The sequence below is a fragment of the Gadus morhua genome, chromosome 9 (assembly GCF_902167405.1).
Source record: "Gadus morhua chromosome 9, gadMor3.0, whole genome shotgun sequence".
Classification (NCBI taxonomy): domain Eukaryota; kingdom Metazoa; phylum Chordata; class Actinopteri; order Gadiformes; family Gadidae; genus Gadus; species Gadus morhua.
The window spans coordinates 24815104-24828801 of NC_044056.1; the positions used below are offsets into that span (position 1 = coordinate 24815104).

The window sequence follows — 13698 nt, forward strand, 5'->3', positions numbered from 1 at the left end:
TCTTAGCGAGACAAGATTAGATGGAGAGGACTCCCTGTCAAGAGGTTGGTGCTGGGTACACCTTCTTCTTCTTGAGAGGGGTCCCCAAAGGCACTCGCCGTAATCATGGAGTTGGCTTTGCTGTGAAGTCTAAACTGCTGCAGCGCATTTCGGAATCCCCTGTCGGCATCAATGGACGACTATTGACATGGCGCATTCCCCTGGCAAAGGAACGCTTTGCCATCAGTGCTTATGCACCAACTCTTGATGTTGAGCATAACATCAAAGAGGATTTCTACAGAGCTCTTGATGCCATATTACAGAAAAACCCTGCTACTGACAGGCTCATACTCATGAGAGATTTCAATGCTAGAGTGGGCAAGGATTCATTGGCCAGCATGGAGTGGGAAAATGAACCATAATGGCTCAGACTCCTCTCCCTCTGTGCAGAGCACCAGCTGGTCATTATCAACACCATCTTCCAGATGAAGAACAGGCTGAATACCACTTGGCAGCACCCCCACTCAAAACATTGGCATCTCCTTGACTATGTGATTGACCGTCAAAAGGACAGAAAAGATGTCCTCACCACCCGTGTCATGCACTGAGCTGAATGCTGGACTGACCACCTCATGGTCAGATCCAAACTACTCATTAGCATTCAGCCCCATGGCCCGAGGACAGCTCCAAACAAGATACTCAACCATACAGCGCTGAAAAGCCCAGCTGCCAGGCTATTCATAGCGCAGCCTTAGAGGTCAGTCAAGGAAACGTCACCAGGACTGGTTTGACTGTAACTCAACTGAGATACAGTCACTCCTAAAAACCAAGCATGAGGCCCACAAAGCTCTCCTGTCCTGCCCTGGATCTCACACCCTTAAAACCACCTTTACTGCTGCAAGAACAGCAACCCAGCGAGCCCTCCGGAATATGGAGGACACCTGGTGGGTGCAAAAGGCGCAAGAGATCCAGAACCTGGCAGATTGCAACAACACTCAAGGCTTTTACGATGCCATAAAAACATTGTACCGCCCCAGGAAGCGGCTCCTCCTGATCCAAAACATCTGGGAACATGGGACCCTGCCACAGGACTGGAAGGATGCTCACATCGTGGTCATTTATAAACAGAAAGGAGACAGAGCAGTATGCGGCAACAGCTGCGGAATATCTCTCCTCTCCATCGCAGGGAAAGTCCTGGCCAAGATCCTGCTCAGCAGATTGGTTGAGCACATCTCAGAAGGTGTGCTTCCGGAAACACAGTGTGGTTTCCGGAAGACCAGATCCACGACAGACATGGTTTTTGTCTTGAGGCAGCTGCTGGAGAAGAGCCGAGAGCATCACAAAGACCTTTACATAGCCTTCATCGACCTCAACAAAGCCTTTGACACCGTCAACCGTGAGTTGCTCTGGAAACATCTCTGCGAACTTGGGGTCTTAGCATCCTACAGCAGCTGCATGACGGGATGCAAGCCAGAGTGCTCACAGGAGAACTCCAGTCAGAGTTTTTCGAGGTAAACGTTGGGGTGAAGCAAGGCTGTGTCTTGGAGCAAGGGCATCTGCATAGGCGTCGATTACGGGGGGGACGGGGGGGACATGTCCCCCCCACTATTTGAAATGCAAATTTTGTCCCCACCAGTTTTAAGAATGTGCAAACCAATTGCGACTGAAAAAATCCCCACATACTCAACCGAAATCGTCCAGTCTAAAATCATGCGATAGGCGCGCTCGAAGACATCATTTATTAGATAGGCCTACTATACCTAATAAACCGTTGGAACACACAAGACCGGAACCCATAGCAACGCCGCTAAACAAACCCCGACTCCCGAGAAGCCCAATCCCTATGAGCTCCCCGCGCTACGGCCATCCGGAGGCACACAGAGCTTTTGGCCGTGATATTATATATACAATTATATTATATTATATACTATTATATATAGAGCTCCGAGAGTCGCAAACGGCAACAATCACTTTCTCCTCCATGCTGCAGTACACCCCGGACTGCACTGCGCTGAGTTTGACGGTTGAACGCTGATTGGCTGTTACGTTACACATGTCACTCAGTGGCCACGCTGTTGAACGCTGATTGGCTGTCATCACGCGAAATTCGTGTCAAAGTTGAAATTTGTCGCACCACAAATCCTCGTGAATGCGCTCGCCTGTGCACGGCGAAAGTGTGGCGCGACAAATCAAAAAAATTCGCCCGATACGCGTCCATACGTTCACTTTGTATGAGATCTTGTCGTCCCGTTGTGTTTGGTGTGAACGCACTGGAGAAGTTTCAAGACGGACAGCCAAAATTGACATTTTTATTCAGAAAATAGCCGGTCCTTTTGCTTCCTATAAAAAGCATGTTTGAGACACTGGATATCGATATGGATACGTCAGCATGTGGAGGGCCACATAAGGTAAGAAATTGGTTTACGTAAACTTTGCTGCTGGTTCTGTTTGCTCGTGAATCGTGATGACCTGGCCAAAGGTTACCCACGGTCCTAAGCGATTGTGATCTGATTCTGGTTGGTGCTCCAGTTAGTATGCATTGTATATATAGATTGCAGCTAGTAGCAGCTACACACGGTGCGATTGCTATGCCAATGTGGTTATAGTTGATTTTGTCTGATTCTTGAGATATGTGACGACTTGGAGCCTGGTAGGCCTATCCTGACATAAATATGTTCTCGCATAACCTGTGTGATTATCCTAAACTGAAGGGGATTTTATTTGCGGCCAATTTTATTATGATGTTGTAACGAGTGAAGTCTACATTGGTCCTTCGCAAGTGTTTACTGGTGGTCAGGATTTGGCAGATGCAATTCTCCTCTGGGTGCTTGTATTTTTTTCTTTTTTTAATGCAGCATAACATATGCTACCAGCAGCCCTTGCTCGTCTTCAAAAGGCTGATGCTCAGTAGGCCTACCTCGTATCATTTCGTACCCCCTTTACAGTCTGGCATTGTTTGTCTGGTAAACTTTGTTGATGTCAAGATAAGTGTTAAATTGCCAACACTGTTCTTTGTCCTGTGTGTATTAGTATTAGGCCTACATATCACGAGCCAATACCCTGGTGTTTCCAACGCCGTTTTGCAAAACAAGCCAAAACACAAACTGTGGTTTTCAACTTTTATTGTTCGAATAGGATCTTCATAGGGCTGGCCCAAATGCCATTTTTCAGGCTTCGAATAGGCCTACTCGTTGGTTTTTCCGAGCGAATATTCGAATACTCGTTCCAGAAAAAAACACCATCAAAAACAACATTAATAATCCTTATATACTCCCTGGAACCGATTTTGACAGTATCTGCATATTTTGTTGAAGATTTAATAGCTTTTGAACGTTAATTAGTAGGCCTAAGTAGGTTGAAGTTCCTTCGTTTTTCCCCGTGAAAGCGAACAGCTGTTGCTCCGTTCCAAATCAGCTGTTCTCTGCCATCTCAGCCCTTACGGGAGCTTTTCAATTAATCCTGGAACGTGCATCTTTTCAGGGAATTTGTACAATAAATCCATAACAAATACCGGTATTGATTGTCTTATGTGTCCATATTATATCCATTATAATGACCAGGTATTCCCAAGACGCTCATGCTCTGCAGCAAGCCAGTCACAGTTGATTGGCGCGGCGCTGTACAGCGAACGTAAACAAACAACTAAGCTAAGGTTTTAAGTATTACTTTTCCTCCAGAGATCCCGCTAATGTTGTGTTATAAAGTAAAGGGAAACAAGATATCTATTCTTCCTCCACCTCTCTCGCTTCTCTGCTTGGTGTCGCTGACGCTTATAGTTTGCCTCCCTCGCTCTGGTAAAGTCACGTACGTGGGAAAAAAAATAAATAACGAAGCTCCGAATACTGATTTAAGCTTCAAATACTAATTTTCCGAACCAGTATTTGAATATTCGAATAATTTCAACACCTGACAATACACTGTAGAGCATATTGTAATGCAGCGTTGAATGGATGAATAGCTTACATAAGGGTACCCAGCACTTTTCAGACCACACTCAAGCTTATGGTTATTGTCCCCACCACTTCTAAAAACAAACTGACGCCCTTGGGCATCTGGTTTCCCTTGCTCCATCTGTGGACGAATGTGCGGCTACAGGATCAGACTCTACGGCCATGGGAAGTGGCACCAGCAGCAATGTCACTGAACCCCCCCCCCCAACCCCGGAGCAAGCGTCATCATCGGACACGATGGACAGCTAAAAGGGATTGGGTGATTCACGTTGATTCTCAAAGGCTAACGGTGCGTATCATTCAGGAGCTATTATTTGATATTGATTCTGAAGAATGTGACCACGTTCATTTTGAGGCCTCGGTATGCAGCCGTTGGATTTGAGACCGCAGCTCATTTCTAACCAATCAGGCCACCTTTCAGTGCTTGTTCTCGGGAATGTACTCGGCCTGTCAAACACAGGAGCGTGAAATGCAACACGACTTCGGTACGTACCTCGTTTTTTTTAAATCTTCCCCTTAACTATGACCCTTACCGTCCTGTACCGTACCGTGACTTCAAAACCGAGGTACGTACCGAACCGTGACTTTTGTGTACCGTTACACCCCTAAACACGACTCAATAGAGCTCGTAAGTGACGCCCCTTCCGCTAGACCGCCATCGGACATCTAAGCTAGGAAAATTAGAATGGGAGTAAATGTAAATATATATATTATTTAGTGCTGTCAGTTTAACGCGTTATTATCGGCGTTAACGCAAACCAATTTTAACGGCATTAATTTTTTTATTGCGCGATTAACGCTCTTTTGGCTTGGAAAACATTGTTGTTTTTTCACCTGCTGTCTAGCAATAACTAGTCACGTTAGAAAAACGACAACACCACACCGGATCTAGCTACACCGGAAACAAAACAACAAGCACGCCGCGCAAACTTGTTGGGGCAAGCAAGGATACGGAGCGGATGAAGAACTCCTTAAAAGTGTGTGTTTGTGTGTCAATCTGGTCGAGCCTGCACGAGAGTTCAATGCTGTTATGTCTTTCTGACCAATCGCAGTTCAAGGCCCACCTGGGCTGTACCACTTCGGGAGGGGCCGCTCAGTTACTCCCCTCTAGACCAAATCGACATGGTTGCGACGTTGACAGTTTGTTGCGTCTGAGTGAGAGGATGCGGGCGCACAGCTCAGGCTGCCGGACGGCGCTGCAAGGAACTTTTATAAATGCTATATAGTTATCCCACAGTAATCAGCCCGACAGCCCCGAAACGTAAACGGCCCACCGGGAATTCTCCCGTCTCTCCCGATCACCCCTCCGCCACCGTGTGTGTGTGTGTGTGTGTGTGTGTGCGTGTGCGTCTTTGTGTAGACGTTAATCGATAGCCTGGTAATGTGTATAGGCCTACGTATGGTAGGAATATTCATACTGGTTTAAAAAATAAATGGTACGGTATTTCCCATCTTTGCTGAGCAAGAGTTTTGTTCAAAAGTAACAAAACAAATTTGAAACAAATGAAAGCCTGGGCTATTGAAGTTTAACGGTAGGCCTACCACTGTCATGCACCTACCCGATGTCAAGTGGACCGGGTTGAATTCACTGCAGGTTTGACAGTATATTGTATGATTCTTCGGCTAACGGCAGTGGAAAAGACGTAACGAGAAAGACAACATGTCGCCTATGTGACGTCACCTCATAACACATCTCAACCTACAGTGCTGATGCTGCGTCTTCTGCTAAAACTCAACACATGTCCAGACTTTTAGCGGTTATCGCCACGCTCAAGGCTTTTGTCCTCTCCTTGAAAGAAGGCGGTGAGTGCACCAAAGACATAGCCTCAGAAAAAAAAATAATAATCAAAGTTTTTCTAAAAAACAACCAAGAAAACCAAGTGGTGACGTAAATCATATGCGTCGAGAGCAGCAAAGAGTTGTAGTCCACAAAGCGCTCTTGCACAAAACCTAACCATATCAAACTTCTACCCGCTCAATTGTAGCATTCTTTTCACAAAAAAATGTAATGGTAAAAAAAAAACGTTTATGGTACAATTCAAACGGGACCAGAAAATAATTTTCATCTGGTCGTCAAATGCAATATGAGAAATGGATCATAAAGGTCCCATGTACAGGAAACGGACGTTTGCACCTTATGAGTTCTATGTTGGAGAAACATAGGGAGTGAGGGTGGTTTAATTTTTGGGTTGTTTAGTTTCAAATTCTTGCGTTCTTCTGCTCTCTCTCTTTACAACTCATACCTACAGCAGATGTAAAAGAACCGTGAACAGCAGTCACTCATCAGGCCTCCTCAACAGAATGAGAAAACAGTCAATAGGAATAACAAAGGATCTGCATTTACAGTTCAATGTGGTATAAATATATGATATATGATTGAAGTATGATTAAAAGTTAAGATATGTGGACTTCCGGTGGCCCGGCAACTAGTATGGCAGCAAAGAAAGGAGCTCCTGCATCGCCCGAAATAATGCCCTGTAATACAAGTGCTTAACACGACTAGAGTGAGTTAAACTCAAAGAACGATGGGTGGGGGTAGAAAAAAAAAGGAGGGAGCCACGTTTCAGAGTCAAACCAGCCGAGAAACCCGAAACAACCGCAATGCAAGCAATAGCGAAACTCGCAGTGAAAATGGCGACGACATGGAGGATGAGACCTGCTTCACCTGCTACACTCAGCTCCCTGAAGAAAGTGGTGAGTGAAATGGTAGCCACAGGATTGCGGGATCTTAAATCAGAAATTAAAAAAGAACTGTCGCAAGTAAGAACAAGCTTTAAAGAAGACATGAAAATGCAAGTGGACGGACTGACTACCGAAATTATCCAACAAGTGAGTGCCGCTACCGGCAAAATAGGGGAGGTTGTGGAACAACTGGGAGAAATTGAGAAGAACATGACAGGGAAGGAAAGCTAATATAGTAATTCTAGAAGAAACGTGGCTTTAAATTTGGAAGAATCAATCCACTTCCACAAACTCTTATTTCTGGCGAGATTTCTGCTCAAAGAATTTGATACGATTTTTTATTGACCCTAACCAGACATAAACATTTAGTAGTATGCAGGACTCTTGCTGGAGGGAGTGTGGTGGGATTTCTGCAGATTATGTTCATGTTTTTTTGGTCATGTCCTTGTATTCTGCCTTTGTGGAGGGAAGTGAGTGAGTTAATTGTGGCGACTCTAGACATATCAGTTGACTTTTCTTTTAACTGTTTATATCTTGCAGAACTCCCTGATGGTCTCAGTAAAGGAGACACATACCTCATGAAGATTTCATGGTTGCAAGTAAAAAAGCAATTACTAAATGCTGGCTCCAGAGGAATCCTCCTACCATGAGACTCCTAACAAATATTATAAACTCTATCCAGGCAATGGAGAATTTGACTTTTGTCCTGCGGCCTCAAAAGGATAAAGGAGAGGAATACTAAAAATGGGATCGCTACAGTACAAACATAAAGACTCATTTCCAATGTGAGAATATATTTGTATTGTGTACTGCACCTATGCTTTTCTTATTTGTACCTGTTTTCAAATGTGTGCATTTTCATGTCCTAGCCCTCTTTTGTTTGCTTGTTTCTTGTTCATATATAACAAAAAAGAAAGCATTAAAAAAAAATGTTGTGATATGTGTGTTTGTGTTTCTAGTTTCAAAACTAGATTAAGATTCCTAACCAGCTCCCTGCTCATTAATGACATGATTCTGATTTTACTGTGAGACCGTTGAACCGTGTGCTATTGGAACATCTGATCACTCCTCAAATCACTCTCTCATATTAATGAAGATAGGAATAATGAAGGTATGCACAAGACAATATATGCATATGTGTTCACACATATTATATGCATGTCTATATAGATCCTTCATTCACCGGCCACTAATAAAGAGCACTAGAAGTTTCCGCCTGTGTGTTAATATAGATTTCCCCATGTGCCGCAGCTCGGCTGTTTATCAGCCAGACAGTAGGTCCTGGAGCTTTTGTAAGAGAAGGGGAAGTTTGAAACTTCCTCTTGTGTTCTCCAGGACTGGGTGTAGCAACTAAAATAGCCTGTAAACACACCAGTGAAAAGACCCTGTGGACGACAGTAGGAACACCCAAACGCCCTCCTCCACTAGGTCCGAGGAGAGCCAGTCTCATTCTTATCCATCATGCTTTACCTTTTAAATGATGCCATAACAACTACTGATCAAATTATGGTGGTTGCTTTTGAATAAAAACCTTTAAAATAGTTCAACATGCACTAGACCCCCAAATGACTTCACCAAGAATACACTGCAGTTTGGGGAAACATGGATCTAAATTAACTCTGAACACTTTCTTGTTACCATAAAGAACTGGACATCCAGTACTGCATCTAGTGCTTTGCTGACCGGGGTACAATACTTAAAGATCCCATGGTATGAAAATTCACTTCCCTTTCTGTGGTTTTCTAACATTAATATGAGTTCCCCTAGCCTACCTATGCTCCCCCAGTAGCTAGAAATTTCGTTGGGTGTAAAACGAACACTAGGCATTCTCCTCCGCCTTTGAAAAAACGAAGCTCAGCAAGCACTTTTGGAATTTTCCCTGTATGTCGTCATAAGGGGAGATGCCACCTCCCCTTTCACTGCCTTGCCAGCCTAGAGAATTTGGCCCGCCAATGAGACAATGAGCTACGACCGTGCGAGCGCCACAAGTGTGTGTGTGTGTGTGTGTGTGTGTGTGTGTGTGTGTGTGTGTGTGTGTGTGTGTGTGTGTGTGATTACACACACTGTAACGCAAGTGTTGTACACTTCTTTCTTATTTGGATAACCGTTCTGCTGTTGGTGTTATGGCTCATAACACGCCGGTGCTTTGACGTCTGGTATTTCCACAACGAGACTACAGTTGGGGTTATTTCAGCCAAGGTTGAGAAGGAATTGGGGGAAAGGAACTTTGGCTTTGACTCCCTCAAGTACATGAACCGCGACATGGAGGAGTAAAGGGATTGTTGCCCGCAATTGTCTCCCGCTTGAGCCCCACTTCCCGCTGCCCGCTGCCGAGGGACCACCGCCTCGGCGCTGCCCGCTGCAGGAGACGGTGTGCCTAAGCGCTGCCCGCTGACCGCTGCACCGCTGCCGAGGCGGTGGTCCCTCGGCAGCGGGGCTCCGGCGGAAGACAATCAAGGTTATTATTTAGATATAGAGCTCCAGGACTCGCGCCGGAGCACCCGGAGTGTTCTAGAATTTACAGAACACGACCAAAGGCTGTGCCTGTGCGCCTCGCCATTGCGATACATCCACTGTAAACAGAGAGCATGGTACCATGGCCGCAAGCTGCTCAGGGCCACACCCCCACCCTCCTCCTTGACCCGCCTCTCTCCTCCTCATTTGCATTAAAGCTACGGACACCAAAGCGGCGTGTTTTGGGAAAGCTCAATGTGCGACTGGCGATGTGCGATGTGCGTAGTCGCTGTAATTCTGCACCATGGCTGAATTTCGGGAACGTCTTCAAATACTGTGTTAGGGGCCCTTCCTTCCTTGGGTTCCTTGGGTTGGCTTCGAGCTGGATCGCTCAGGCCAAGATATCGAGTATCTCCACCGCCAACGTTCCCGTAATAGTAGATAGCAATTAGATAGCAATTATTGACTCTTGCTACCAGCCCACTACAACAGAGAGTTTCCGTTTGCCCCAGTGTAGCCAGGGGTAGGAGGAGTGTCGGGAACAGAATGGAGAAAGCTATCAAGTGCTGCCTTAAACTTGTCAAGGGTTGGGATCGACTTGATGTCTGGTGGTACAGCATTGTACAGTGCAGAGGCTGTAGATGAGAAGGAATGGAATCTCATTGTATTGATGCTGCTGTACTTGGAGCTGCCGAGAGGTCGCAAACATGTAACACCTCGCCTTTGTGAATGTTGGAAGATGATGTTAACATTGTTGGGGATCACTTCGTGGTAGATCTTCCAGACGAGAATCACGATGTATCTCTCGCGGCGGCGCTGCAGGGAGTAGAGGTCGAGCTGCTTGAGTCGATCCCAGTAGCTGAGGTTCGTGTAGCCCGCTATTTTGGCAGTGAATGAGCGTTGGATAGACTCAACCATGATGATATCGCAGAGTAGGTGGGGAGACCAGAGAGCACAGCAGTATTCGATGATGGAGCGAACGTATGTTTTGTAGAGCAACATCATAGTGACTCTGTCTCTGACTGAAAAGGTCCTCAATACCCAGCCAGCTTTGCCAGAGGCTTCGGTTGACTTTTTGGAAATGTGCTGGCGCCTTCGGAGATCCTTGTCGATGTACACACCAAGGTCTTTTACAACGTCGTCTGAGGATATTGATTTCCCAGATGGTAAAAGGTAGGGGTGCTTCAGATCCTGGTTTTTACCGTGTTGTAAAAGTTGGAACTTGTTTTCGTTTAGTTCCATGTTGTTGCTGTTAGCCCAACGAACTACCGCATGCAGATCTTCTTGGAGAAGCTGGCAGTCTGACGGGGAGCTGATATTCTTGTGCAGTTTAGAATCGTCAGCAAAAACTTTTACTTTGCTGTGTTGAACAACTGAGAACAAGTCATTAATGTACAAAATAAAAAGTAGTGGACCCAACACAGTGCCCTGTGGGACCCCACTCAAAACCCTGATGATGTTGGATTCCACACCATCAATAACAACGTGCTGCGTTCTGCTGTGTAGGAAGCTGGAGAGCCACTGGTGTACTTTTCCCTGGATGCCGTAGAGATTAAGTTTTTTTAGCAGAATAGCATGATCGACTTTGTCAAATGCTTTACTGAAATCCAGATAGAGGATGTCAGCGTCCTCGTCAGCATTCAAATCACACATGATGTCCTCAACATGGTGAAGGAGTTGGGTCAGGCAGCTTCTTCCAGCTCGGAAGCCATGCTGATCTTGATTGATGATATCCTTGGATTCAATAAAATCAACCAACTTAGCACGGAAGACCCGTTCGAACATCTTGATGAGATGAGATGTTAGGGAGACAGGTCGATAGTTGGCAGCTACCGATCTTTTTCCCTTTTTGAACAGAGGAATCACGCTTTGACTCTTGAACTTTGTCGCTATTTCTCCAGAGTTGAGTGATGATCTCCAGAGCTGAGTGACTACTGGGGCTAGCACGGTTCCACATTCCTTGAGGATGAGGGCTGGGAACTTATCCGGGCCAGCAGCTGAGTAGCGGCCCATTGCTTTGATAGCATCAAGGACATCGTGCTCGTCAAAGTCAATATCCGTTATCGACTCTGACTGGGCGACAAGCTTGGATACACGAACCTCAGCGAGGTTAGCTTTGTCGGGGTTGCTAAATGCCTTTGCATATTGCTCCTGCAATATACTGCCCATTCTAACGGGATCTGACTGGAGCTGGTCGTCACTGTCCAGTAGGGGGCCAACAGAGGAGACAGGAGGCTTTGACTTCTTTGCAAAGGAGTAAAAGGCCTTGGGGTTGGTCTTTATTTTGCTGATGGCAGCTAATTCGTCTCCCAGGCGTTGCTGCTTGATGTCTGCTTTCAGAAGCAGCTCAATGGCAGCTCTCTCGTCATTAAGTTTTTGAAGCTTTGTGACGTTTCGTGGAGGAGCAGGGCCTGCGAATCTGTACTTGATAGAGTTGATCCTGGCGTTGAGGCGCTTCTTTTTACGGAGGAGAGCTCTTCGGGACTTGGGGATCTTTGAAGAGGATGAGGATGCGGCGGCTTGGCGGTTGTGGTTGTGTGAAGGAGCATGCTTCTTGCAAACTTGGACAATGATACCTTCAAACATGTCCGAAGTAACATCTTGTGGTGTCGTTGGATTGACGACTGTAGACCAGTCTACAGCAAGAAGTGCATTGTTGATGGAGTCCCAGTCAGCAGAGTTGGAGTTGATATCGTCAAAAGCTGAAGTAGGAGCATACTGCAGTTTGGCTGGTTGCTTCAGCAGGAACTGCGGATGGAGGAGAGTACAGCTCACGATGTCGTGATCTGACTTCTCGGTCTTTGAGACTGACATGCTATGAATCATAATTAATAATAATAATTCATTGAATTTATTTAGCGCTTTTCTAGACACTCAAAGACGCCTACAGTGAAGGGGGGGGGGGGACCTCACTAACCACCACCAGTATGTAGCACCCATTTGGGTGATGCACGGCAGCCAATCGGCGCCAGAACGCTCACCACACACCAGCGTGAGGTGGAGAGTGAGGGATGAGGTGGAGAAAGGGAAAAGAACATTTAAACACTATCGACCATAATTAAACACTAACGATCACATTTAAACACTATCGACCACAGTTCACATGCAAACACTATGGACCATATTTAAACACTATGGACCACATGTAAACCCTATCGACCACATGTAAACACTATCGCCCACATTTAAACACTATCGCCCACATTTAAACACTATCGACCACATGCAAACCCTATCGACCACATGTAAACCCTATCGACCATATTTAAACACTATCGACCACATTTAAACCCAATCGACCCAATCATGTCAGTGTTGTCAGAGAAGTCTTGAATAACGCACAAGCAGTCGTCGAACATGTCCAACGGTGCTAGTGGGGGACGGTACACTCCGACAAGCAAGAAGTTGGAGTTCGCGTTGTAGATCAGTGCGACTTCACAGTAGGAGTTGGAGTAAACTTTCACCATGTCAGCAGGTATGGTGTTGTGAAGATAGATGGCTACTCCACCTCGGGCACGTTTGTCCCGATCAGCCCGGAACGTGGTATAACCAGGGATTCCGGTCTCGGCTTCGAGATGGTAGGGCTTCAGATGGGTCTCTGTGAGGATGAAGAAGGGGGTATGCAGCGTGCTCGATGCAACGTTCTCCTGAAGAGACTTGATCTTCCAGCGTTGGTTTTTGATCCCCGGGTCCATTCCCTGGACGTTTAGCAGGAAGGTGGTGGATATTGGGAGAGGAGATGGCCGTCCTACAATCCCTTCGGGGTCTGGCAGGGGAGGGGATGTTATGCTGCGTAACCCTGTAGAGGAGGAGGAGGAGGAGGATGATGATAGAGGGATTGATGAACCTCTGGGTAGTACTGCATAGGAGACGGGTGATACATCTGCCTGTTCAGGTTGAATGGTTGCTGATGGTGGAGCCCCATCATTGTCTGGAATGACGTCTGGATCAGGGAGGACAGATCCTTGGTGACCTCCTTTGTCAGGTCTGCCTTCATCTGCGCCAGGTGCTTGAGAAAATCCTCGTGGTTCAGGGGCTTGGGGCTGGAGGAATTTTTGTTTGCTTGCGTTTTTTGGGATGACACGCTATCATTCCTGCTGCGCTTGGAGTGCTGCACGGGCTTAGAAGTGGGCTTTCGTTCGACACTGAACGTTGTCTTCTTTCCTGCAGCTGCAGCGGTTTGTTTTTTGTTTGATGTTTTCTCATCTTTAGAGCGCTTCACACCACGGATGTGTATCAGCTTGCAGTTCTCGTTGAGACACATTTTTGTGGCGAGACCATTCAGGCAGAGTGAAGCATGGAAATAACGGCACTTATCTCCTTTCTTGCAGCCCCGTTTGCCTTCGGGACGTTCCTCATGTGTTTCTTGCACCACGTGGGATGGTAGTTAGCACATGGACCGCCTGTTAGTCCTGTTATTCCATGGGAGCATTCATGTTTCAGGAGCAGGGGGCAGACTGGCTTGGAGCGATCGTACTCGGAGTCCTGGAGGAGCTTCTTGTCGCTGGGATCGCTATCAGATGCCAGACGCTCGCTGAGAGGGGCAGTTGTTTTGAGCTTGGTGTTATCAGCGCTAGGCTAACAGCGGTAGAGAAGTAGAGAAGCCGGCGCTAGGCTAACAGCGGTAAAGAAG

At 46.4% G+C, this 13698-nt stretch overlaps 1 protein-coding gene across 2 annotated transcripts in view; it reads right to left on the reverse strand.

The window, feature by feature from the left end:
* swap70b (switching B cell complex subunit SWAP70b) overlaps positions 1–13698 on the reverse strand; it is a 70413-nt gene that overhangs the window by 47737 nt on the left and 8978 nt on the right. The gene's annotated exons all lie outside the window — the stretch shown is intronic.